Raw genomic sequence first — 27,357 nt, 5'->3', positions numbered from 1 at the left:
ATATGTACATTATGACCAAGCTTTTTAAAAGTGATAGGTGATTTTCATAGCTTGATTAGCAAGGATAGCTGGGTATGCATCCTCAGAAGCTGGGATGTGACCTGCATCATAAACACAAGAAACAAGTCATTCTAAATCAGTTGGTTACTTTTGACAATCTTTGTTTGCCTGTCCTTGCCTGTTCTGTAATATTGCTGCTAGGTTGTGTGCCATCATTTCTTTGGGTAGCATGCAAAGTGCATTTCATGTGTTGGAAAAGTGGCTTTTATTCTCCTTTGTCACAACCTGAGGAGACAGAAAATCATTTGTGATGAGGAACCAACTAACTGTGAGAAGCAGGGGGCTTTTCAGAGGAACTTGGACGTGGGCAGGATATAATGATTACAGTGCTAACCATGTTTCTTGCTGTTGTAATATTCAGAGGGTGAAAGATCCAGTGAAAATTAGCTTCTATTGAATTTAAGCCTCAGGTATGCCATGCATAAAGGTGTATAGCAATGAAAAAATGTAACTTGAATTCTTATAGCAAAATAGAGAATATGGTGGTGGTCCTTTACTAATTTTAAATTGTCGAAAGTGATTTCTTCATCTTCAAGCGAAGAAAGTACTGATCAGAGTTTTTTCTTTGGAGTGATATTTACATTTTTTCTTCTTTTTTAGATGAATATTCTATCATCATCTGTGCATAACAGAACAACAGCTATTCACAATGCAGCAGACACATTCGTCAGTGTATTGAGTCTGGCTGTTCATCTCCAGGTTCTGGAGGTGCCAGACAATTCCAAACTTCTGCTGTATAAAGAATATTCATTGTTATTATTTACCGGCTTTATGGGCAGAATGCAAATGATGATAGTTGCGATCAGCTTTTGCCTCTTTCTTTGTAAGACTCCCCATCCACTGTCTGACAGGCTTGTGTGTTGCCAGCCTAAGGAAAAAAGAGCAAACTTGATCTTGTGAAGTGGGGAACGTTCGCAACTGCAGGGCACCTGGGTAACATGAACTCCAAGGGAGAAATCATTTATCAAAAATGTGCCTGCACCTATGTTTACTGAACTATTACTAAATCTTTCCTTGCCCCACTCTTTCTCCACCACCCCAGATACCATATTCCAAGCATGGGACCCTCATATTGTGGGAGGGAATCTCTGGCACCAAAACCTGTTCACAGACATTTTGAAACCGTGAGTCAAAATTATTTTGTTTATCAGCATGAAGCATTTTGAGTTGGGCCGCTAAGTGTGCAGCTCCACTACTGTTATGAAGGAAATCTCCCAGCTTTTTCCTTAGGGAGCTCTGCTTTAGCGCACTCATGATTTGGGTACCTTACAAATGGAGCTTTACTGGAAGATACTCTCTAGGAGTATGCATATTGCACCACAGTGCATGGAATTAGACTAAAGGTAGTTCTGAGTTTTACCCACAAACACACTGTTGTGTGGCCTCAGTCCTGACTGCATCATTTGTAGATCTGCTCCTCCTCTGTGCTACTTGCTGATGAAAACTAGTCCATGCGTTGTGAAGATCAGGATTAAATTTAATTTATTCTTAGTATCTCTTTGAAATTGAGATAATGCAAAACTAGGTAGAGGTAAAGATGTCTTATCAATTCCCTGTGTATAGTTCAGGTAGCATGTAACTGAGCAATGAGAATTCAGTACTTTTCAGATCTCACTATTGCAACGTATTTTTTAAAACTAGGATGATGTTCTGAAATACAGAGGAAGAATAAATTGTATGAACAATCTCAGAAAATATTAAAATACAACATTATTTGTCCAACTGTAACTGTCAACTTATTTTGCCAAATTACATTACACTGGCATGAATTTACAGAGCAGGAGACTTAAGTTTATGGCTCATTAACAATAACTGTTGTACACCTACACTGTAATTCCTGAAAATGTATTTTCTCCTTTAGTACTGCATATACTGTGTGGAATGACAGTAATTACAGAAACTAATTGAATGAGATAGTCATAACTCTAAAAGTCATATTACTCATTTCAAAATGGTTTATTTCCTGAAATAAACAATCTTTACGGAGTGAACAGACATAACATCCCTTTAAGTTTATTAAACTCATTAAATTTCCTGAAATATGTTGAAAAGTGTATGCTGTGCATTTAATAGAGGATATAGATACATGCAAGTCTGACATTCATAAAAATTAAAATCCTTAAAATGAAATTGAAGCAAAACAGTTTTTCTGAAAAGTTGCTTTTTTTTGCATAGCTAATGGAAAATAGGATATGTTTTCAGAATTCAACAGCAAAAGTCCGTTGAAATATGAAAACATTTTTGTCTTTATATGAGCACAGGCGATATCCTCACCCACTGGAAATTTTAGTGACTGCATGGTCAAAGCAAATCGATCCTTTCTCATTAATGCAGTTATACTTCCTCAGGTGTGCAGTTGCAGGTTTGAGGGAGAACTCCCAAGTTCTGAACTCGAGGGATGTGGGTATACACATGTGAGCACATGTGTTTCCCCCTTTTCTCTCCAGGTGTTACAGAAACCTGTGCCCTGGATGTTCCTGCACGGGAAGGTGGAGAGATCAGCTGTGGTGCTTTGGCCAGGCTCAGTGTGGCGTGAAGCAGGTGGGAGAGCCCTGCTGCTTCTATGTAGCTGGGCCCTTCTGATAATCACAATGCGACTTTGGATAAAATGGCTGCAGAACATTCCATTTCACTGTCATGAGTCCCTTTTAGGCAAAAGACACAACCCTCCTCATGCCTTAGAGGGGAGATGGCAGTAGGTTGAGGTTTTAACGAAGAGGAGGTAAAGACGTAGCCTTTCATGATGTTGTAAGGGGGAATGTGACTGTTATATAGGTGAGTTCCAGTGGTGCTGTGAGTGGGGAGCACAGAAAACAATACCCTGCAGTTCCTGATAGCAGATAGGTGTGAAACGGGGCATTGCTCAATGAGTGTGTGGCTGGGGGTGGACGTGTCCACCTTCACTCTACAGAAGGGTCCTCAAGGATCATCTGGTCCAACCTTGCTGGGCAAAACATGACCTAGATGTCCCAGCACCCTATAGTTGATGATGAGGGGTTATTTGTAGGAGTTAGTAATGATTTAAACAATTCTAACTTCCAAGAGTTGTTTCCCATTTCATTTGAAGATGCTATATGTGAACTCAGACTCTTGTTAATCAATATGATGCAGTTTAATAGTAATGGACTGCTGTAAAACAGTGTAATGTATAATGTGTTTACAGATAGAACAGACCCACTCTTCCCACTGCACACTTCTGAGTTTATCCTTGATTGTTGTTGTAGAGTATTTATTTTACACTGACTTTTCTTAATGCCTGTATTATTTGCCAAGGTTTTGGTCTGATTGCTGTGTGCCTACCTATCCTCAGTAAACAGGAGCCAGCATTTAGAACAAAATGGAAAAATTGGTCTTTAATAAACACTTACGTGCTTTGCACCATCTTGTAGGTTGCTTATTTATAAAGTAAGTAATCATGTGAATTTCCTCCTGGTGGAGAGTCTTTTAATACAGACTCTTTTACTTGTGGAATTGCTTTCACTGACATTGATGCTGACAATCTTCATCAACAATAATCCAATGTGTCATATAAAACAAGGTGATAAATGTACCTCTGCACCCTAGGGTGTTACTTGTGCAGCCATTTTCCTCCACTTTGCTTTCTTTTATCAGTCACTGTATTGCTGGACTGCAAAACCTAATTGTAGTATCTTCTGCTCTCCTAAACAAGCTCATTTTTCTCCAACCTAACCCATTAGAGATGCTGTCAATCAGTGAGAAACATCACACACAGATCAGGGAGGCAAAGGGCTGCAGTGTTTAGGCTATTCACAGGAAATACTTTAAACTGTTTTCCGTTAAAAGCTAGATTTATCTATTTGCAGTCTTATCAAATAAATCCTAGATTTGTATCTACTCTCTGCCTTCAACAACAAATTGTAAACAAAACAGACTGATGCTAAGAATAGGTTTGTATAATACAGGAAAAGAATTTAAGGCTAAGAAGGTATTTCCTCCTCATAATTTTGAACATGGTACCTGGATACAGCCAATTGCCCTGTCGCATCACAAGTGACTATAATGGAATCTAATAACCATTGGAAATTATATTATTCTGCACTCTCCCTGCACCTAAGGGGGACAGAAACCTAAATGCAAGTGGATGGGTCAAAATAGGGTGACTTTGACTCAAACTCATTGGCTACAAGTATTCATTATAAACAAAATCTGTCAAATCCTTTCACTAATAAGGGTGTAGATCTTATTACAGCCTCAGGACAGTAATAACTTATTCTCTGACATACTATGTGAATTTTATGTGCCTACTCTATAAAAAGTGCACAGTTTCCATAGCAATTTTGATACTTCTATGATACATGATGTGACAGCATGTACCATTTTTTCTTCTTCCATGATAAATTGTCCCCACCACTCACACACTCGAGTACTGCTAGAAATCAGAATTTCATTTTGATGTCACTAAAAGCTAATGTCAATAATTAGGCTTAGGTGTTTGCTCTGGCAAGAAGAACTTCTTTATTATTATTGCACCACTTCATTACTTAGGTTAGCAATTTCGAAACCATAAATCAGGAATGAAAGAATGAAGTCTAAGAAGGGTTTAGAAAACATTAGAGGTAATCCCAGATTTACAGGAGGAAGAGGCCCCATATTAATAATCACTTCAGCTGGGAAATTGAAACCGGTGGATGCTGTGTAATTTGTTTTGCACCTTTGGGTGTTCAGTTACAGACAAAACCAACAGAACTGCTAGCTCCAGCTACTGTTTTTTAGCAGAAAAACTGAATCACAATATTTCAGCCTTGTTTGCTCTATGCATACAAAAGTATCACTTCCTGAATTTCAGTCTGGACAAAGAGTCACTTATCTCGCTTGAAATGTATCACGGTGGACTCTTGGACAAGGAGCATGACCACTCACTGAGCTGTTGTTAGAGCAGCTCCTTGTTCGGTGAAAGATAAGACCTTTCTTTGGAAGCCTTTCATGCCATAGGTAACTTGCTGGGTGAGGACTTGTGAACTGAGGCAAGGAGCTGTAGATGTCTTGTAGGCTTGTAAAACCAGGGCCACAGGCATATGTCTTACATTAAAAATTATTGCCATGTCATACAGAAGTATCATCAGGTGTGTCTGTCTGAGATTAGATCCCACTATCTCCTACAGTAGTTGAAATGTATTGTTAAGGTTAATTTATCTCTGACAAACTTTGTATAACTAGGTAGATCATAACCCACCAGCCATGCCCATGGTTGCTTTTCTTTTAATGCATTTGCTGTGCTTTCAAAGTTACATGTCAAATGGGGTTGAGATGAAGCAGGAATAGGAAAGATAGTTGCTGCTAATGGATGTGGTCTTCACCTTTGAGAGTGGAGTTTGTTTCTAACACTTCTGTAGTTCTTAGATCTATTTTACTGTTATACTACTCAGTGGATCAATGCGTCAGAATTTTAAGGCTGCTCAGGGGTTGGTTGGGTTTTTTTATCTGTGAGAAATGAACACCATTTTGCTTTGTTTTTCGCTTTGCCTGGTGACTTTTGCTATATCATTTTTCCAGGTGCAACATTTCCAGCAGTACGGAAATCAGTTAGTAAAGAAGCTCAGTACATGGCTAATCCAAAGGACATCTGAATCCCAAAGCAAGGAGTAGGACTGGAGGAAGATACCACAGCTGAATAGGAATCATGTGCAGGATTCCTTTGTCTGTAAAGAAGATTTTAAACGTGTGTTTAGTGCTGCCCATGTTAGTAGCCAGGGTCTTTCTGGATGGATCAATGTTTATTTGTAACAGATCGTATTAAGTGTAAAATAGGAGTTTGCATAAAAATCTCATTGTTTGATGTTATTAAATTATGCAGTAAAGAAGCGACATCGATTTACAGGTGTAATATACTGTTATGTCAGAAAGCTGTATTGGTTTTTGTTAAGTACATTTTCAGTAAAAATTATTCTACATAAATATATGGATTAATTTGCGACACTTAGGAACTTTAGATTTATGTTGATTTTTATGTACAAAAAGTGTTGTTCCATAATGCATACCAGTAATATTGGTTTACAATGCTTTTTGTATTAAAAAGTTTATCATCTCTCATTTATTGATTTAGCAGTTAATTGTATTGTTTTTACAAAAAGGTCTCAGAATGTAATCTGATTCAGATAGGCTAACACAGATTCCAATTTATGAAAAGTGAAACAGGAGGAACTTGTCAGTATTATTATTGCTTTTATTATAGTTGCAAATATAGGCTTGTCATATTATTTTTCAGTAGAACAAATGCTCCTAGCAAAACAAATTTAACATGACCTTGTTATTGCACAGTCCTAACTAGCTAAACATATTTTGGAGGTTCAACTACTGATATTCCAGTTTTCTGTTAATCTGGAGAAAGCTGTGGAAAAGTTTGTCAACTCTCCATTAAAGAGGTGAAAATGGAGCTTTGGAAATATAGTCTGTTCATGATTTTTGAATGTATCCTTTATTTCTTGTTCAGTTTTATGTATCTTTATGGTGATAGTGGGGCTGTGTTCTAGGTGGCATCAGTATTATTTGTGTGTGTGTATATATATGTGCGTGTGTGTGTGTGTATGTGTGTGTGTTAGCTGTGTCTTTTTTGCTGATGTAGTGGGTTCAAGTTCTTGCTATTCCTGAAGCCTTTTCCCTGAGGGCAGGGCAAGCACAGAGGTGGAGGACAGGGAGAGAACAGGGCCAGGCGAATGCGGCCCCTGACACTGAATCTTATTGGTGAACTTGGTGTAGGAGAGATAGCCTAGTCTGCCCCTGGCCCTCGAGAGACGGAGAATACCGAGAGAGCAGACTGAGAGCACAGGAATTTAGGGGAGGAGGGCACGGGTAGAAAATGGGTCTTCTGGTTTATTGTCTGTGTGACTCCAGACTTCTGTTATCTTGGAACCAGCTGTTTCAGTTGATTTGCCTCACTATTGGACTTGCAACATAGCAATATAAATCCTGGAAAAAATTAGCCTGGTTCTGATGTATGTTCCTTTGGGGGTTTTACGGTTTTATTTTTGCTCGGGGTAGGGCATGCTGGGACACTGACCAATATTCTTGCTAAAATATAGTCTGTCATCTCTTGGGTAGCAAAAGCCCTTCACCTTACCTTGTTTGCATCTTCCTCTCTCCCAGCACATGTCCTAATGTGATGACAGGTTTGTTCCTCTGCACCCTTTGCAGATGCGTTGTAAAGGAACACTGAACTATATGACAAGAGCTTGCCTTATCTGAGGACAAAAATGCCAAGGCAGACAAAGGGAATGACTTGACAGAGCTCTGTCGAAGCCTCAGTGAATGTCTGAACTTCGCTTTGTTAAACAGTAGGGCAAGGCTCCCATGGTTGATGCTGAATTTACCATTTCTCTCTTTCTGTAAGAAGAGATTTTGCTGTGGGGCAATGATCTAATCCTCTCTGATGTTCTGCTCTGCCTGCTGTGCCTGCATCTGCCCCACCACTCTAATCGTTTTGCCAGTGGACAGAGCTATGTGAGTCAGATGATTATTTAGCAGTTACTAGGAAGCTTGTTTATGATTGAACGGAGGCTTGATGATGCATTTCATCATGGCTTTTTCCTGGGTGTAAAATTCCAGGTTGGCATGATCTTTCAAATTTAGACAGACATTTGGTTAAATGGAAAGTTGCTGAGAAACTTAAAGGAATTTGTAGTTTGAACATAAGAAAGCTAATTTGATAGAAGTCTACCTGTTTTCTGCATTCATTAGATTCAGATTTGCTTTAATAATTTAATTTCTATCTTCAAAGGGTTAGAAACCCAATAATTCATTTTGTTCATAGTACATTTATGGATTAGATGCATCCACTTAATTATCTTGGTAGTTTTCAGTTCTGTATTACAATGAATTTTAACTGCAACTGTTGAGAAATGACAAATCAGAACTGACAAGTATTGATCAAATATTTTCAGCAATCAAATTTTTTCAAGCAAAACTGAAATGTTGAAAAGTGAGTGTGTTTCTGGAATGTATCTCTTTTCAGTAAGTTTTTCTATGAAGAAAACTAAAGATTGCACTTGGTCTCTTTTTGCTATGATCAATTTAATTTTGACTTTTTTTGTAAAGTGTAATCAATACAAATACCTTATGAATCATTATAATATTGTACAGTGTGCTCCACATAAACCAAATTATATACATGTAGATTGGGGAACTACACAGTAAAATCGACTCCAAACAAATAACTGTAAAACAATGGCGTGGTAGGGATCTTGCATAAACCACCTTGTTTCATTGACAAAGCAATATATTTGGTAGACAAAATAATACGTAACTCTAATGAGGTGTTTAAATTTCAGTCCATGTTTTACCTTGTAGTATTTCCATTTTTATGAATGAACAGAACCATTAAATTAAAAATGAAATGAGGTGGTAAATCATTGATTTTATTGTATGGGAAGTTGTGTGCCTCTGCATTTTTCTGAAAGCTAAAAATAAGCTTGCAAAGTTGTTCTACACGTGTTGCCTTCAGCTTGGCTGTTTTCCTTTTATTTAACTAAAACTTCATTCCTTCTTTAAGCTCTGTTCTCTTGGAAATCGCCAACAAAAAGTTAGGCACTCTAACTAAGTATGGCTTGGTTTAATGGGCAGGTAGCTCAAACCACTGGAGCTTTGGTTAGCTCATTGCTTTGTTAATGAGTGGCACTCACTGGTGTTCCAGAAATCTCATTTCACTATATAATGGTTCCAACTTCTCCAAGGATTCTGGCTGATGTGGAACAATCACAATTTGAATGTTGCAGTTTTAGGCAGATGTTTACATGCGATCAGACCATCGATGTTTTGCTGCATTTGCAGAAATCCTGGTTGACACTCATGGTGTCACTTGCTGCACTGTTAGCTTGGCCCCTGGTTTCAGGAGCGCAGTGGCTGGTCACCTTCCCACAAGGGCTTGTTCTTCTACTGTCCCTTTAGAACAGCCCAGTCTCGGGGCCGCCCTGTAAACCAGTTGTCATAAGATTGAATTCTTCATGGTTTTAAAGCCATAGTGGTGTGGATCTGATTTCAAGAAGTGTCTGAGGCCTTCTAATGCTCTGGATGTTTGGAGGGGGCACTAAAATGGAAATCATGCACAGTTCTGTCTGTAGTCAGCATACAGAGATCTTTACGCTGCACAATGATCAGGATTTCTGTTCAGGCACAGCATGGTATAAAAAAGTCTCAAGGTCTCAGCTTAACAACTGGCTGTCTCCCTTCTGCTAATACTCCAGTTTCAGCACTTGAAAGATTATGTTCTGGACGCTGATACAGCAGGTGACACTGATGGGAGAAAGCAGTATGCCATTTCTTTGGGCAACTGATGTTTTCTTCAGGCAAGTTGCTATAACTCAAGTAGTTGACACCAACCTTCAGTCCATGTCTCTTGCTGGAATCTGCATCTTCAAAACATCTCTTAAATAAAATATCCGGTCAGAGAACCAAGAGTTAAACCAAAAGACACCTACTTTCTCTGAGAAAAGTGATCATTCTTTTCATCTTGGTGGTGACCCTAGGTGAAAATCATTGTGAGAATCCCGAGTCCCAGCAAGACTGTTATGACACCTGGCTCAGTTCTCTGTCTTCCAGTTTAGCTCAGAGCTGCTTGGTGGCCTCCATCAGGTCACGCATGAGTCATTCCATCCAGGTAATTATTCTTTTTCTGCTGTTAGAATAAAGTCATGACAGTTCTCTACAATTCTAGCCTCTGTGGCATTTAATGACTTCTTCAGGGTCAGCAGCCACAAAAGTGAGAGTATTAACATGGATTGTGGTGGCCCCATAGTCTATAGTTCTCACCTTTAAGTGAAATAGAAGCAAATGCTGTCTTTGGAAAACTTTTGATGGGCATAAGATATAAACCCTTAAACCTCTTTGTGCCATGAAACCCCAGTAGTACTGGCCTCTCCAAATAACTTCTGGTGTTGCAGCTGGGTTAGTACAATACTACAGCCTGTACAACAGTAGAATTTACATTTGAAATAACAACTACCTGATAAACTTCAAACTTAATGGGGAGACTGTGAAATTAAAAGTTCTTCTTCTTCCATTAAAGCAACTGTATTAATTGAAGATACTACCTCTTCAAAGGCTCTTGAACACTAAGGGTTATTCTGTCGCTTAGAAGTAGACTTGATTAAGCACATGGTAATGATTTTAGTGACTGAGTTTCTACATCCAAGGGTGTGGACTTGCATTTCAGCTTTCCAGAATTTCAGATCTCTCTGTGTTCACTTCCTATGAGCAGCAAGACCTGAGTTTTTATATTTAACATTCTGGTTTTGATGTCTAAATTGTCATGTTCCAAGAAGCTGTGGAAGGAAACTACTTTTGCTTCTGAAAATCAGGCTTTCTTAAGTGCCTAAAAGCAGTGACTGGGGGGAACTTGAACCCGAAACAGTAAATCTTTACTGATACAGAATGACCTGCAAGTAGCTAGCATTGTGTACCTGATCATAAAATGTATATTAGATACATAAGACAGGAAAAGAACGAACAAAACTGTCACAATTGCATGATCTATGTACTTTGCTGTCAAATGAAGAACTTCAAATGTGCATATGCTAAATGGTATATTCTATTTAAATAAATTGCAGAGGATTGTGTAATTTACTTGCACTTTGTAACTAAGCAGTCTATAGAGAGAATAATTTGCAGAAACAAAGAAGAGGTAATTTTGAGTGACAAAGTTGGGAAAAGCTCTTTGGCAAGATAGTTCACGAACAGAAAATGACAAGATCTGTTGGAAATATTCTTTGCTTTTGTTTAATATTAAAAAAAATGGTGGTTCTGCATTTGTATGCTTATTAAAGTGATTTCTGACAGCTGGGTACCTCTGCCATATTCCTTAAAGGTTTTGAAGTCTGGTAATCTCCTGATCAGGAATCAGAAAAAGCAGAGAGTAAGAGGTAGTTAATCACTTCCAAAATTTAGACCGGTTTCTTAATTTTTAACATCTATGCTGTTTTCCTGGGAACATACTGACAATCTAACATGCTGTTTGGTTTGTGTATGCACAGTTGATCTTTGGCTTTGTAGCATCCCAGCACAGAAAGGGCTGGTGGTCCTGTTGTGGAAGGAGAGTGCCTGTCTCCTATCCCAGTGAGCCCTGTCATTGATGTGATGTGGCCTGGATTTGCCTAAAGGGAGTGCCGAGCTACCATTTCTTGGTCTTTTTTCCACTGGGGGTCAAAAATCAAGTGGAATCATTCACTCATTTAAATGAGAAGGTGGGGGGGGGGGGGGGGGGGGGAAGGCAAAACTGATTTGCATTGACTTGATAAAATCCTAAATGGGGCATTCTGTGATCAGTTATTCTGTGATAATCCATTTATAGCTGGCATTGGAATATTGTGGAAATTGGGGACTTGGTGTGCGATGAGACAGTGTAGTCCCTGTCTGGAAGGCAAAATGGATGCAGAGGAATGGGAGGAAAAGGGTGAATACAGAGGGAAGCATACAGACCTCAAATGGCTGAAGGTCATAGTAGGAATGTGTGCCAGAGCTGGGAGCTGTACGTTGTCTGAACCCTGGTCAGTGTCATGGTCATGGGGTTATCTAGTCTCCTAATGATACACTTGTTTTTTCCTAGTGAAAAGCATTGTTTATGTGTCAGTACGTTTACTCAATTCCATTAATGTTTACTATTATAAATACTAATTTATTTTAGTTTTGCTGAATGGATACTTACCACAGTGTCCAAGATCCATATTATTGTGAAAATATTTTTGTCTTTTTTTCCTTTGAAAACACCCTTAAGGTCAGGGCTGAGGCATGGTGGTGAGAGGAAGGAAACCTGGTTCTGCCACTGCTGTGCTGGACCTGTCTGCAGATGGACTCTGCCATATCCACAACCTCTTCCCTGGGATTTCAAATGAAACATAAAGAATGGCAATGTGCATTAAAAATCTTGAAGATCAGTTTGCTTCAGAGATCACCCAACAAAAAAAGTTGGGATAATCTCTAGCCTTTATGGAAGATTATTGTGTTGACTCTGCTTTCACCATGCAGTGTTAATACAGTGTTGAATGCTGCAGCACCTGCAGCTGACTGGCATCTTAGAAATATATATGTGTGTGTGTGTATGTGCTTATCTCTCTCTATATATATGGGGTCTGGTTGGGATGTAATTAATTTTATTCATGTTATCTTCATGTGGTTCTGTGTTTCTGATTTGCAACCAGGCCTGGGTTGGTTAAGACACCAGAAGTTTGTCTATTGCTGAAGAGTGCTTACACAGTGTCAAAGGCCTTACCTGCTCCCCACTCTGCCACCCTCCAACAGATAGGATGGGTGTGGACAGGAGGTTGGCAGGGGTCACAGCTGGGACAGCTGGCTTGAATTGATGAGAGATATTCCACACCATTTAACGTCATGCTCAGCAATAAAACTGAAATGAAGGGTGGTTAAGCTTTGACCAGCACCATCTTCTTGCTCTGTTTTATTGGGTGGCGTGTTACCAGCACTGTTTTAGTCACAAATGCAAGATGCAGCACTCCAGAGAAAACTGACTCCATCCCAAACAGCCCCGATACATTTTTGTGATCTCAGCTAGTCTTTGCTGAATGCTGAGTTCTGGTGTAATACCGCTGGGTTGTGTGAACAAAGTAATGCATAGCAGTTACAAGTGCAGGACCACTCATAACCGGGGAGAGTAGGGGGAGAGAGATGGGAGAAAAGACCACCAAACAACTATGCACAGTCTTTTAAATTAAGTGACCTAAAACTAGCTTTAAGAGGCACTTGGGGCTTTCTGGTTAGATTACCCTTATTCTACCTCATAGTCTAAAACCAGCTGTTTATTTTCTGAGCCAACTGCAGAAATGAATTAGAGGAAGGGGTGGAAGAGAATGAGGAATTCAGATCTGTGAAACAGTTACTGTACACAAACTGGGTCTTTTTTTTTTTTTGGTATTCCCTTTACATGTTCTAATGTGCTTAAATTTTTGTGTCTCCAGCTGATGTATGTTTACTATTATAAATAGTAAATTCATTAGAATTCAGGTTTAGAAACTTCATTAGAAACTCAGGTTTCTGAAACCTAAGTCCCTTTCTCCTTACCTTTGAAGCTTCCTCTTAAACAGTTGAGTGTATAAATGATTTATATTATTTCCTTCATTTTCCTATATCTGTCTCCATTTTGTTCTCTTTCTGAGTCCTAGCAGGACCCATTTTTCCCACAAGGTCTGTATCAGTACAGTGCCACCAGTGCAAGACATTCCAGTGATGTATTGCACCTATACATCATCAAAGCAACAGGGTTTTGATAAACAGCTTTCTAATATATCATTAGATCATCACTGATGGCACTTTGATGATGTATTATATTAGTACATCATCAGAGCACTGTCATTCCAGTGATGTATTTATAAACAGATGGTGCTGTCACGCAAGGAAGAAGGGAAGGCAGAAGAGAACACTTCACTCCGTTACAGTACAAAATGTGTCCCCAGCATTCAGTCAATGAGATTAAAGACAAAGACCCTTGTGAAGGCCTAATTGTCTCATTAGGTGTCTTGGCTCTTAAGTCCATTGACTTCTCTATCCAGTACCTGGTGAGCAGGCAGAGAATCCTTTTTTTGCCAGTAGTACATAGAGCTTTTTGAGTCATATTTTCACGTTAGTTGTCAGTTACAAAGTCAGGGTTATATAATTTTTCCTAGTTGAATGTACAATTAAAATGAAATTTGTTTTATATAGACATACTAGAATTGTTTTTCTAGCATGGGGGGTGTGCTCAAGCTAACAAGTTGAGAGACTCTAGCAAGCAGCAGATACACTTGGCAAACTTGGATATTTACTCCAAAAGCATACTAGAATGTTTTCCCCTAATTCTGGAGGATCATTTTCTCCCCTCAAAGCCATTGCTTTACTGGAGTTTGAAACTGCAAGAGAATGTATTGTTGAACCTCTAATGTGCCTAAAAAGAATTCTGTTTTGAAATTCCTGTGCTTGTAAAGTAATCTTTCTCTCTTGTGGGGGCAAGATTTTTCAGGTACAAAGGAAAAGAGCGAATTATCATTTTGACAAATACAGATCTTGCTCTATGTAGTATCATAACTGCCAAGATAATTACTGGATTTACAGTCAATATCAACTGTTTTGAAAACTAGCTGTGTAGATGGTTAGATAAACTCTTCTGCTATTGTTTCCCTAAATTAATAGGATCATCGGCACATTCATTTGCTTGTTTGTGTGTTTATTTCTCTTGTATTGTCTTGTTGAGCTGTATTACCTGACTACTTTTCCTGAGGAATTCTTTTTGTGTTTCTTTTTTAGGTGAGGAAACCAAGAAAGACAAAGTTTGGATGAACCTTCCAAATCACACAGAAGTTTACACTGGGGCTGACAAACTTCAAATACTCTCAACCTTCGTCCAGAAGCACAAATGAGGCAACAGGTAGACCAGTTTTATGATATGATGTTTCTACAAGGCTGGGATTTGGGATGACTGTAGTGAGATATGACCAAAGTTCTTATCTGATGTTATTGTTGAACATCTTTCTGGACATTTATTTTCATAAACTTTTGGTTGAGTTCTTTCTTTTTCCAATTAAATCACAAATATTTTTAGGAAGACGTACTTCAAGTTTCTTTACAAGATCAGTCATCAAAATGAAAATTGTGTTCTCCCAAAAGATACACTTGCAAATATAAACGTGTAAGAAATGGATAAGAGTGGTTATAACAAAAAAATTATTCCAAATACCTGAATGTATTTTAAAAGAACAGGAGGTGTTTGTTAGGCAGTGAGATTTGCTTTCTTCATTGTGTCTTATTCCTGTAAGTTACAAGTAAAAACTTACTGTGCAAGAGGGACTTCAAGGTTAAACAGTTTCATTTTGCACATGGTGAAATTTGCTATGTAGAACTGTAGATGCATCTGTGCTCTCTGAGAAAGGACATTCCATCAAAATTGCACATGGCAGTGGATACATAGGAGGGAAAAAAGGGACATTTTTGTTTCATCAAAGATTGATCAAAAGGAACATAAATATGCTGCTGATTAAAATGTTGGCCAGCACAATGTGGTATCTAGCTCAAACTTAATAAAATCCCTCAGTGTGGGGCTATTTTCCTGGGCTTTATCATTTGCCTTGAGTAATTATTGTTCTAATTCTTGTATTCCAGTATGCCTTGTAAAGCTACAGAATAGAAACAATTCTGAGACAGTGAATTTCATAACTGAAATAAATGAGACTAAAGAAAGGGATACTGTTATATTAATTCTACAGATGGAGAACTGAGCACAAAGAAACAGAATGTTTTCCCTGAGGTCCCTGTGTGTATAGTAGATATAAGACTTAGAGATTAGAAGATAAGCAGATCTTCAGTGTTTGGTTCTACTCTCTCCACTGTAATTTTATTGTGCTGCTTTGCACATGTAGCGAAAGCACCATGTGTACACAGAGGGAGGAAGAAACAAGGTACTGCAGCTGTACTTCTTGATGCAAGAGTCTTGAACCCCTGTCAAGAACTGTGGTGTTGGACTCAAGAGCTGGGGCTAAAATCCTTACTGCACTGAGAGCGGGGTTTGGAATATTTTCCCATCCTGCATTTTACCAGCCCTGAAACCGGGTCACAGAAGACATCAGTAATGCCAATGACATGACAGGTTGTGTTAGCAAGAGTGTAGAAGCAGAAGAAGAGCAGCAATCCTCTTCTGCCAGGCCCTCAGGAGAGCATGCCTGGAGCCTTGTGCGTGTTCTGCGCTATAGCACAGGTATGGGCAAACCAGGGCCAGTCCAGCTACTAAGAGAGTCAGGCTGCTGCAGCACATGACATATGAAGGGAGGCTGAAAAACCTTTGTCTTCTAAGGAAGACCCTGAACTAGTGCAGTGGCTCTTCAGGGACAGCTCAATATGCCTAAATACTGTGCAGCTTTTTTCTCCAGAGATGCTGTTCTGTGTTGTTTAGGGTTTCAACCAATATGATATGAAAAAGGGAAGACAGTGTTCCAGCTCTGTTCAGTAAAGGGAGCAGATCTTGTACTGTGGAGATTTGTTGGCCAAATAGGCAACAGAAGACTTGGATATATGCAAGTCTCATGAAATTCTCTGAAGCTTGACATTTGGAGAAGGATGATTTTGTTTATTGGAGGTAATGAAAAATATTGCTTGGCAATCACTGTTTAATGATGTTTTGTGGTTGGAGAAGGAGCAAAACTGATTCTAAACCTATTTGTGTTAAATTTATGCAGTCATTAAAATTGAAACTAGTGAGGTATTCTGTACTTACTGTGTTTTCTGATGTGGGGATGCAAAAATCTTTATGACACTGGTGAGCATTTCCACCTGCAAGGTCTATCAGGTTGACCTCAAGTGTATAAGCTACTATATGACTATTCAGAGAGTGCAGCAGGGTGTCAATTTTTCTCAGCTCTTCCTTCTGGCATGCTACAGCAGCCAAGACATTTCTGAGAGCAGGCAGGGTCGTCTAAGTCATAGTAGCAACCTGATTAGGTGGCTTTAATCACACAGACTGGCTTAGCTTAGTAAGGAGTGGGGGATGGTTTTCTGTAAATCTTCCAAAGGTCAGTTTTAGGACGATATTGTGACAATTATTGCACCAAAAAGGAATAACATGATCTAATAGAAACAGATTCCTTTCATGAGAAAACAGTTTTAGTGCTAACGAAAAGATCTCGTAGGTCATTCCAGCTTTTTTTTTTCCCCCAAATTACAGACTGTGGTTATCTGATCTAAGATCTATTCCTATACTGAAACCAAAATTTGCTTAGTCAAAACAGACATTGCCTGTATACAAAAAACTCCATCTGATCGGAAGTAAATGGAAGTAGAAAAATGTTTTCTTAATGGTCACTTTTCCATCATATTGTACAAAAGGTGGATGAAAAGGAATCTGAAATTCATGTCTTAAAGTTTGCATTCTTCTTCATCTGCTTCTTTAGGTTACAGTTCACCTGTTACAGTCAAAGATAAGCACATAACTAAATGGAAAAAATCAGCTTCAAGGAGCTGATGACTGTAGGAGCATAAACTAATTTCCTGCAGTCTCGTCCGGCTCACTCCCAGCTGAGGTGTGTTTTGTGCACAAGGGTGAAAGTATAGCTAAGAATGCACGAGATTTTTTTTATTTCCTTTTTTTATTTTCCCTCCCCTTTGGTGACACTGCGAGGAGGAGGAGTGGTGGGCTGCTTGAAATAGATTACTCCGAAGACAGAAGTTCAAAACAGCATAAGGATTTCTGCTAAGTGAAAGGAGGTAGGATCTCTGGTAGACAGAAGTAGACTAGATCATACAGACAGGAGGACCATGAGATGCGGACGTTTCTCCTTACTGGGCACTTAACTCAGATTTGTGATACTGTGCCCAGTACAAGATGCTGGCAAACTTGATCAGACCCAGAGGTGGGCCTGCAAGTCAGGGGGCTGGGAGGGAGGGAAGCCAAGGGAAAGAGGCTCCACTGAGAAAACTTAAAGGTGGCTTTGAATTTATAGCTGTAGTCTCGAAAGTTTTCTTGTTGGGTAAATGAGTCATATCCCACTTTAAAGACTATACTTTATGCATGTTACATTGATAATGACCTAGTGTTTTCTATTAATTTGACATGTGAAACTTTCCTTTTTTCAAACAGTGAGGTTTAAATCGGAAAGGCCAAAATTTTCTTGCATGTGGGCAATCAGGAAATATCTCTAAAATAGATGTCTTGGGAAGTATGTGAAAAGATTGAAAAGATGCTTTTAACTGTGCAGAATAGAAATGTGAGCTATTTGGAGGCATGGGAGGATTTGTCAGCTGCAAAGGGCAAGTATTATTTAATACCAGTTATTAGTAAAATGAAATAATTTGTTATTCTCAGCTTGTCTCATTTTGTTTTTAATCCAACCTAAGATGATTCCACAGGTTTTCAGAAATTATTTTCTACATTTATCCAGGTTAGGGAAGTAAGTACTTTTCTGGTCATTTGCTTTAAAAGTCAAATGCAAGCACTGGGGGCCTGAAGTACAAAAGAATACAAAAGAACATTTATATCAATATAAGAATAAAGGAGTAAATCTGAAATGTTGGTCAGCCAACTGTGTGTGTTAAAATTATTAGTGAAAATGGAAATCATGCTGTTTGTTACTGCAAATGGACAGACAAAGGGAAATCGTGCTTTCTGTCAGAAACGTGAAATGAGATTGATACTGGGTAGTATTCCATTATTTCAAGATGCCAACAGTTTTGACACTCCAATTGCAATAACCAGAGATAGTGGCTCAGCAAATTGAGAAGGAAATTAGGTTTGATCGCATGAAAGAGAGCACGCACCATAAAGAGCCCTCCCCCCTTTTAAAGGTATGTAGATTTGCCAGGAACTTTTTTCCTCGAGGAGGAGGGGGAGACAGAAGAAAAAAGGTGTAAATCAGAGAAATCTCGGGCTGTGTGGAAATGCAAGCGAGTTCATCACCTCCCTACAAACAACGGTGATGAACACATTCATTAATGTGGCCTGCTGTTCTATGTCATGTCTAATTTCATCTAAGGCCAGGCTGAGGCTAGCTCCGTGTGTCTTCCAAATACACTCCCTTAGTTCAAACAGCAACACAGAATTTTTTCCTGTGCTTCAGAAATCATTGTAATGCTGAGTTGCTTTCCCTGTTGACATGTGGAGGTTTTATACAGTACCTGTAGAGATCTCTGCAGTTATCTGTAAAATTTCTTTTCCAGAAAAGAAATTTCTGAAGGGGAGGTGGGAGGTTTATTACATGGTTGAATCAAGAACAAATAAAGGTGACGTATATGGCAAGATACCTCAGGCAATTGCAAGTATTTGGGAATCTAAGTAAGCCTATTGCTTTGCACTGGGTCTGCAGAACTGCTGTAAAGAAAAAAGGGATCCTCTTGACATCTTCCCTTGTAATTTTGTCAAATATATTTGTTTTGATATTGACACTGGTAAAAAATGAAATGTAAAGATAGAATGCAATATTTGATGTGGAGAGTCGGAGAAACCCTGCAAGCCAAAAATCGAAGCCAAAGCAGATACCGTGCTTTCCAGGCCAGCTGAATTTAACACTCATATTGCTATGTATTTAGGGAGGTTATTTTGTTAAAGACTAACAAAAGTCTACCGTACTGCCAAACAAAATCATCATTCAGTTGTCCAAAAGATTAAAAAATACAATATTAGAGGCATAAAAGCACACTGTTGCATAGTCACATCTGAACTGCTGCTGTTGTGGTTCTGTAACTTGGATCATTTTCTGGTCAGCTGCTATACAAACACATTTTTTGTGTGGTATTTTGAAGTCTGAATTCAGTGTCTTCTTTTGCACTTAAGTGTTGATGGCCAACATGTAATGTGTCTGACTATGTACTTAGATGAATACGCTTAGCAATCAATTTCATCGCTGTTCATTTCAAGCCAGGGTTTTTACGTAGGGCCTGACTTCTTTTTGTAAGTGAGCAGAAGATCTAAACCATGTATAACTGTGTAAATTCACCTTCCCCAGATCACTGGTGCCCTGTGCAGATTCCAGAAGGTCTCAGGAATATGGTGAACCTCTCCTGAGAGTCAGTTTTGCAATAGCCCAAATGTCATCTCGTTTCACTTTTCTCATGCACCATTAATTATGGCTCTACACGCACAGCCTTTCCTTAATGCAATGTAGGATATTAAAAGCTTATGCAATTAAATGGGCATACAATGATCAGCAGATACTACAGTTCAGAAGAATAATATTTATTTACTTGCAGAAATTACAGTAATTACAATCCAAGTAAAGGTTACACAAAACATGAGAAACTCTGTTTCTGCTTCAGCCTCAGTGATGAGGAGTTCTGCATCCCTGCCCTCCAAGAACTGGACCTCGCTAACTTAGAGCAAATTTGTTTTCCCAAGCAATCCGCTCAAGAAGTAAAACATAAAATAAAAGCCAGTGCTGTGGGCCTCCTCTTCACAAGGTACAAACAGCAGAGGGACCTTACATTATTAAGCAAAATTGAACCAACATCTGTAGTTAGGTGAATGCAGTACATGATGATGCTGAACCCAGGATGTTCTCAAACATCCTGCATGTTCTTGGAAATGTGGGCCTCTGATCACCTCCCAGTCCTACAGAAATAACTGATGAAAGAAATAGGCTTTAAATGTCATTAGGCATAAAATAAAGGTAATTAAAACAGAGTGCTGTGTGGTCACGCAAGACATAGAAGTCTGAGGTGATTTTCCTGTAGCATTTATGTTGCCTCCAGGGACCATTATTCTTTAGGGTTATTCTGATTTATGACATTGTTAGCATCAACTGAACTCCCCTGTCACCTTGGTGGTGGGGGGTACCCTGCAGGTAGTTGTCCTGAAGACAGGAGTGTGTGCAATTTCTGTATGAGAGGTTTTGGGGTAAATCTGCAGTCAGCGCCCTTCTTTGTTCTTCTGACCACGTGTTCTTCTCTGTGAGGAATTAGACTTTGATTTCTGAGGCAGCAGGCTGCTGTGGTGTGAGGTGGAAACAGAAATTCCATCTTTGCCAGCAGTGAAAGCAGGCGGTGCAATTCACTGAACAGAAGCAGCAAGAGGAGGTTTTTGTCATACCAAGGCTGTGAGAGGGCTTCATTTGTCTTGGGAAGGAACTGCGTTTGGAATGTGGTTGTGCGGTGTACTCTGCTGGTTTGCGTCTGTGTCTCTGTAGAAGGGGGCAATTGCAAGCAATGTGGACAAAAATAGGTGTGGGTTTGGTCACTAGTATTAAGTTAATTCCTTATAGATACAAAAAGTTTTGTTAATTGACTGTCACAATGACAACATGAAGTACTAGTTCTGAAAGACAAGATGTAAAGTCCTGTTAAAGCTGTACTAAATAAGTATGCAGGAAGAACACTTACTGCAGTACCTTAGGTATTGGCTTATAAGGTGATGTAAACTGCTTTCCTACGATGCAATTTTTTTGTCTAAATACTTGTGTAGTAATTAAAGTATCAATCAAAAATTGTTGTAATTTGTGGTTCCACCACTATCTGACAGTTACAGGGGATGATCTGTGGCACGTATGTGTATAAAGACACAGCTGTTGCAGCAGCTTCAGACTAGCATCTGGTTGTTGTTGACCTTTATTGACATTTCTGTGTTGGGGAGTTCCCTTTCTAACCTTTTCCCATTTGTCTGCCTGCCCACTTCAGTCCTTTTCTGAAGGACTAAGGGAGGTAGTATTAAATGCCTCCCAAAAGCCGTGGACGAACAGAATAGACGTGCATTTTCACCATCTTTTAAATAGAGGAGGTGGCACTTGCAGGGGTAGGGTTTTGTTGTTTTGTTTGGTTTTGGTGTGTTAACATAGAGTCTACTCTATTTAAATAAAATTGTCAGAACCTTACTAGGTAAGATTTATACACCATGGCAGTGGGAGGTTTCATCTAAAGACCCCAAAAGGTCCTTTTTGGAGATGTTGTGGTGCTATCTGACAGTGCTCTAAAAATGACCAAGTGAGTGCCTTTACTATCAACACATGTAGATTACTGCAATATGCAGAAGGAATAAGTATATTCTAGATTGTGAGGATTTATAACTCTTGAGGAAAATAATTGTGACAGATAGCATTAGGCATTTTTAGGTAGCAGTCGTACTAAATGCTGGATTCACTGGTGAAGTTTCCTTTCTCAGAAAGAAATAGTTTTAAATGTCACATTTAATTTTTGTAATTATTGTTTCTTAGCCTTACATTACTAGTAAAAAATGGGGATGCAGAGAACCAAGTTGGCAATCATAAAGAAAAATGTACCAGGAATTTTACGGCTCAATTCTGTCTCTTTTGTGAAACAATTCATCATTGGAGAAATAGTCATTAGAACACAAGAGCTAATTGTTACTGGCATTTCAGGTATGAACCATAGGTGGCATCTATGCATGTATTTTTGAGAGGAGATTATCTACAGTGAGTGATTAAGAGACAAGATAGTTCATAACCAGAATGTTACAGCTCATAATTTTTTTCAGAAGTACTTAGCACACACACTGAAACAAGGGATGTTCAGCAGAGATCACAGAATCATAGAATAGTTAGGGCTGGAAAGGACTTTAAGATCATCTAGTTCCAATTCCCCTGCTAAGGGTGAGATAGGGAAAATATCACCACCACAATGACAGTGAAGCAGTGGAGCATGTTACAAATAGGTTGTGCAGCCTCCGTCCTTTAAGGTTCTCAAACCCCAGTGGGATCAAGCTCCTGATCTCACAGCGGACCCTGCTTTGAGCAGGAACTTGGGCTAGATACCTCTCAAAGTGTCTTCCAGCCTGAGTTTTTCTGATGTCTTGGGAAGATTTTGGAGTTTCTTATACCACAGGTTGGCAGAATTAAGATAGAGTTCCTCAATTTACCATTGCGTATCTACAAAAATTAGCAATTTCATTCTACTCCTAACCAAAATTCATGACTCACTAGAACTTCTTGGCTTTTCTGCACCTATGTATATCTTGCATGTAAGGTACCAAAATTGGCTCCTTATATTAATTCAGAGCAAGTTTCTATCTAAAAACTTGAATCAGTTGTAACAGATTGTATGCTAAACTCCTCAGTACAAACATTTAAAATCTGCTTGCTTTCTTTTATTTCTAGGTTATTAAAAACTAAGTTACTGGTTTTCTCAGGTGGCCTTTTGTTTGTTTAGGGAGAAATGACATGAACGCTCCCAGAACACCCAGGCCTTGGAAAGAAATACATACTGGTTTATTCTGAAATTGAATGTTCTACAATAAACAGATGATATACAGGGGCAAGAAGATGGCAATTCCTCAGCATTCTGATTAGCTACTGATGATGTAATGGTGCATTATTAAGTGATAATTGTTTTATTTCTGTGTTTACAAGGAGATGAATGGTTTGTGAATCGATGCACTTGGAGACCACAAAACAAGTTGCTTATTGATCCATTAGCTGTTTGTGTCAAAGTCTGCTGTTCAGAAGAGAAAGCAAAACCAATGTAATGCAGGGGGTGCTCATAAGGATATCAATTTTATAACCATGGAGTCTGAATTTACATCCTAAATTGGCTCAAGTCTGCCCTTTAAAATACTGAATTGAAGCACGTATACTGAGCCATGGAAAGCAACACAGAGTGTACCTTTCCCTGCCAGTGACATTCATCAGCCATCAGTGAAACTCTTTTGCTTCTTCTTTTCCTTCAGTCATGTCATTAGTATATTTTGTCGTTGTTTTTATAACATGCTAAAATACATTGCTAAAAAAATCTGCCTCTCTGGAGATCACAGACCTTGAAAGGCTGGTGAAAACAACTTAGTAGATGGTCACGTTTCCACTTTTTGAAATGGAGGAGTATTAAAGAGCATAGAACTGTTGGCCTACAGACACATGGGGTGCTAGATCAAGTTCTAGTTTCTAGTTTGCACTGAAATTTCTACCAATGTGTTCTGTCACTGAGCTTCTGAGTATTGCAGACCAATGTCTTTAAGAATTCACATCCACAGACAAGTCACTGAAGCTCAGTCCATCACTATCCATCTGCTGAACAGGCACAACCCTATTTAAAGGGTACTGTAGTTCAGCTTATATGTTGGAAACCCTTAGAAAAAAGCTTCAGCAATGCCAGTTTAACTCACAACTAAGATTAAAATAGGCAACACAGAAATAGATACTGAGCTTAAGCAGGGTGATGTAGTGAATCTGCTTAACTCAGCAAAATATTTGCATCTGCATGGTCTACACTGAAAAAAATACCGAATCCCTCTCTCTCCAAAGTCATATTACATTGTACATGGAAGGGAACGTTTCTGTAAAACTAAGCCACCTGAAAGAGGAGAAGAGTTGAACGATGATTTGTATCTCTGCACGTTTGGTAGAATAGCAATATTTTTCTTCAAGGCTAAGGAGTAGCTGTGTTTCTTTGATGTCTGTGTTACTTCTTTCCTAAGAAGAGCTCGCATTTGAGGGCCTTCACAGACAGATGCTTGTGTTCAACAGCTTGATCTTTTGCATGCATTTTGTAGGCACTGTCACAAAAAAAATATGGATGTATTGAAATGTCTCATTCTATTTCCTTTAGAGATGTTTTTAATCTAAGCATAATTTCAAGGAATGCATTAGCAGATGAGAATTCTGAAGTGAGAGTTATGGAAAAAATACAAACTTTTAGAAACTAAATGGGAAAAATCTTGAGTTTGATTGTATATAAATACAAGGTAGGGCTTTATAAGATGCAGATAATCTCACAAATGTGTAATGTATTCTGTACCCAAACCACAGGGTTCAAATGACATGATCATGTACTGACCATCATCTGCAAACTCCTCATTGCAATCAACAGGAATTTTGGGAAGCTTAAATAAACAATATAAAACTGGGTCCTGGGTTCAGCAGTAACAGTCATTTTTCTCCTTCTTAGTAGCTGGTGCAGTGCTGTGTTTTCAACTTTAGTCTGAGAACAGGGCTGATAACACTGACATTTTTAGTTGTTGCTAAGTAATATTTACTCCAATCAAGGACTTTTAGTTTCATGCTCTGCTACTGAGGAAGGGCACAGGAAGCCAGGAAGAAGCAGAGACGGACACCTGACCCAAACTAGTCAAAGGGGTATTCTATACCACAGCATGCCATGCCCAGTATAGAAACTGGGGGAAAGTATATAAACCCAGAAGGCCCAGATCGCTGCTTGGGTCGGGTTCAGTATCAGTTGGTGGGTGGTGCACAGTTGTATTCTCTTCCCTTCTTATTTCCCTTATCATTATTATCATTGGTGGTAGCAGCAGTGGTTTGTGTTATACCTTAGTTACTGGGCTGTTCTTATCTCAACCCGTGGGATTTACATTCTTTTGATTCTGCTCCCCATTCCTCCAGGAGCTGGGGGGGGAAAAGGAGGGGGAGCGAGCGAGCGTTCATGTGGTTCTGAGTTACCAGCTGGGCTTAAACCTCAACAACTGTAAATTTCAATGAGATGATAACTTGATTTTATTTTTTTTTTTTTTTCATCCTGACACTTGTGCATGAAGTCCAAACCATGAATAATTTTACTCTGGAGTCCTTTAATTATTCATGTATGTAAGCATTGTCAGGACTGAACCTTTGCTTTCATTTTTTGTGTTTTTTTGGTTCTGTGTCTTTACATATGACTGAAACCTGTTAGAACAATTCCAACTTCTTGCTTCTGTCCTGGGTTCAGCAGTAGCAGTCATTTTTCTCCTTCTTAGTAGCTGGTGCAGTGCTGTGTTTTGATTTTTTGGCCTGGGAACAGTGCTGATAACGCCGATGTTTTCAGTTGCTGCTCAAATGTTTGGTCTGGCCAAGGACTTTCTGAGCCTCATGCTCTGCCAGGGAGGAGGGGAGGCCAGGAGGAAGCAGAGACAGGACACCTGACCCAAGCTAGCCAAAGAGGTATTCCATACCACAGCACGTCATGCCCAGGATGTAACGGGGAGTTATCCAGAAGGGCAGCGACTGCAGGGTTGGAGGAGGTATTGGTCGGTGCTTGGCTGGGGGGAGTGGGGCGAGTTATTGGTCGGCTGGTGCTGAGGTGTTGTATTCTTTCCTCTTGTTATTTCCTTTATCATTATTATTATTGGTGGTAGCAGTAGTGGTTTGTGTTATACCTTAGTTACTAAACTGTTCTTATCTCAACCCGTGGGAGTTGCATTCTTTTCGATTCTCTATTCTGTCCCTCCGGGTGTAGGGGGAGGGCAAGAAGGGGGGAGTGAGTGGACGATGTTTGTGGTTGGGTTTAAACCACAACAGCTTCCTAGTTTAAAAATTGAATGTTAAGTATTACTATATTTCAGTTCACTTTATTTCAGGATTTTATTTATTTTTGTTAAAGCTGTATGAGCAATGCTACACAAATGCTAAGGGTTCTTTTGTATGTTTAGACCAATTGGCAGAAAAAAACCTGATTAGGGAAACTTTTCCAACAGTCTAAGAATTATTTGTTTTAGCTCATAGATATAGTCTTCCACTACCTGTTTTTAAGAAAATTACTGTTTTCATAGAGCAGAGGGAGCAAAAGTGAATTGTATTGGGCTGAGAGCTATAGGATTAAAAATACTTCAATAAAAAGGGGATGGAGCAGGAGGAGAAAAAAAGACTTTCCAGTGCTACATCTTTGCAAGAGTAGCTACTCTTGGATTTTCTCTGGTCTATTTTATAGCCTCTCAAATCTAATACTCCCTCCATAATGCAGCAAAAAGCCTGCCTCTTCCCCTTTGAATTTCAGAAGTGTTTAAGTTTTGACTGTCTCTACTGGTAGAACTCCTTGTATGATTTTAGAAGGAGGACTGACCTTGGAAATTTCTCCCTTGTTTCTCTGAATCAGAACTTAGGTTTTTCCAGCCTTAAGTCAAGGCTAGCAGATACTTGCACAGTATCTTTACGTTAACTTGATTTTCTTAACATCACTGTTTCTGAAAGTCCCTAGTTTATCCATTCTGTGACCAAGGGAGACAGCTTTTTAGTCACAGTGATCTGCCATTAATCTTTTCCTCACTGACAATCTGACTAACCTCTTAACAAACCACATGTTATAAACAGGTCACTACTGTGTCCCAGCTTAGGCTGCCCTCCTGCCCACTGTCCCACACGTAGTGCTCCTGCAGAGAGCACCCATTATGCCTATGACCCTCCAGCACCTTTTACAACAGGCACAGATGCAGCAGTTTGGAACTCTGCTTGCTACATGAAGGCCCAGTTTGATGCAAGGGAGGAGTATGCTGAAAGCTGAATGCTGGTCGCTGAAAAGGAATGTTTGAGAGGGTGTGCATCTATACAGTTTGTGATCACAGGAATCTCTTAGATTTGCAGTCAAAGGCATTGGAGCAGGGTGAGTCACAAAGTGTCAACTAGTGCGATCTTTTTATAGAATCACAGAATTGCAGGCTGGTTGAGGTTGGTAGGCACCTCTGGAGATCATAGAATCATACGATAGTTTGGGTTGGACGGGACCTTCAGAGGTCATCTAGTCCATCCTCCTGCTCAGAGCAGGATCAAATAGGGCAGGTTGTTTAGGGCAGTGTTCAAACGGGTGTTTAATATCTCCAGGAAAGGCAAATTCACAGCTTCTCTAGGCAACATACTCAGTGTTCAGTCACAGCTGAGAAAAAATGCCCTTGCACTTCCACTGGATACCACTGAGCTCCATGTGGCTTAGTCTTCTCTGATGGTAAATAAGAAATGGATAGCAAGACTAGAAAAGGTCTGTTGATCATTTATTATTAAAAACAGTTTTCAAGCCAATGAATACGCAGAGGGCAACTACAGCAATGAGAAACAGACGTTGAAAGGAATAGTACAGGACTTACTGGCACCCAGATTATGTGTGTTCTGCATGGAAAGGATCAACTCAAGAGTCTACTGTGTGGTTATGTTCTTACTGAATAATTTAGCAACATATTTGGCA

The 27,357-nt window shown here is 39.3% G+C and overlaps 1 long non-coding RNA gene across 2 annotated transcripts in view; it reads left to right on the top strand.

The window, feature by feature from the left end:
* LOC136016569 (uncharacterized) overlaps positions 1 to 27,357 on the top strand; it is a 461,128-nt gene that overhangs the window by 171,446 nt on the left and 262,325 nt on the right. The window contains exons 3-4 of one of the 2 annotated variants that reach the window (XR_010613652.1): positions 14,302 to 14,422; positions 22,630 to 23,977. This is a non-coding gene — a long non-coding RNA (uncharacterized LOC136016569). Of the gene's footprint in view, positions 1 to 14,301; positions 14,423 to 22,629; positions 23,978 to 27,357 lie in introns of those variants that run through there. The other variant, XR_010613651.1, reaches the window with a different exon arrangement.

Source organism: Lathamus discolor, chromosome 6 (assembly GCF_037157495.1).
Source record: "Lathamus discolor isolate bLatDis1 chromosome 6, bLatDis1.hap1, whole genome shotgun sequence".
Lineage (NCBI taxonomy): Eukaryota > Metazoa > Chordata > Aves > Psittaciformes > Psittacidae > Lathamus > Lathamus discolor.
This window is presented reverse-complemented; position numbering and strand designations above follow the sequence as displayed.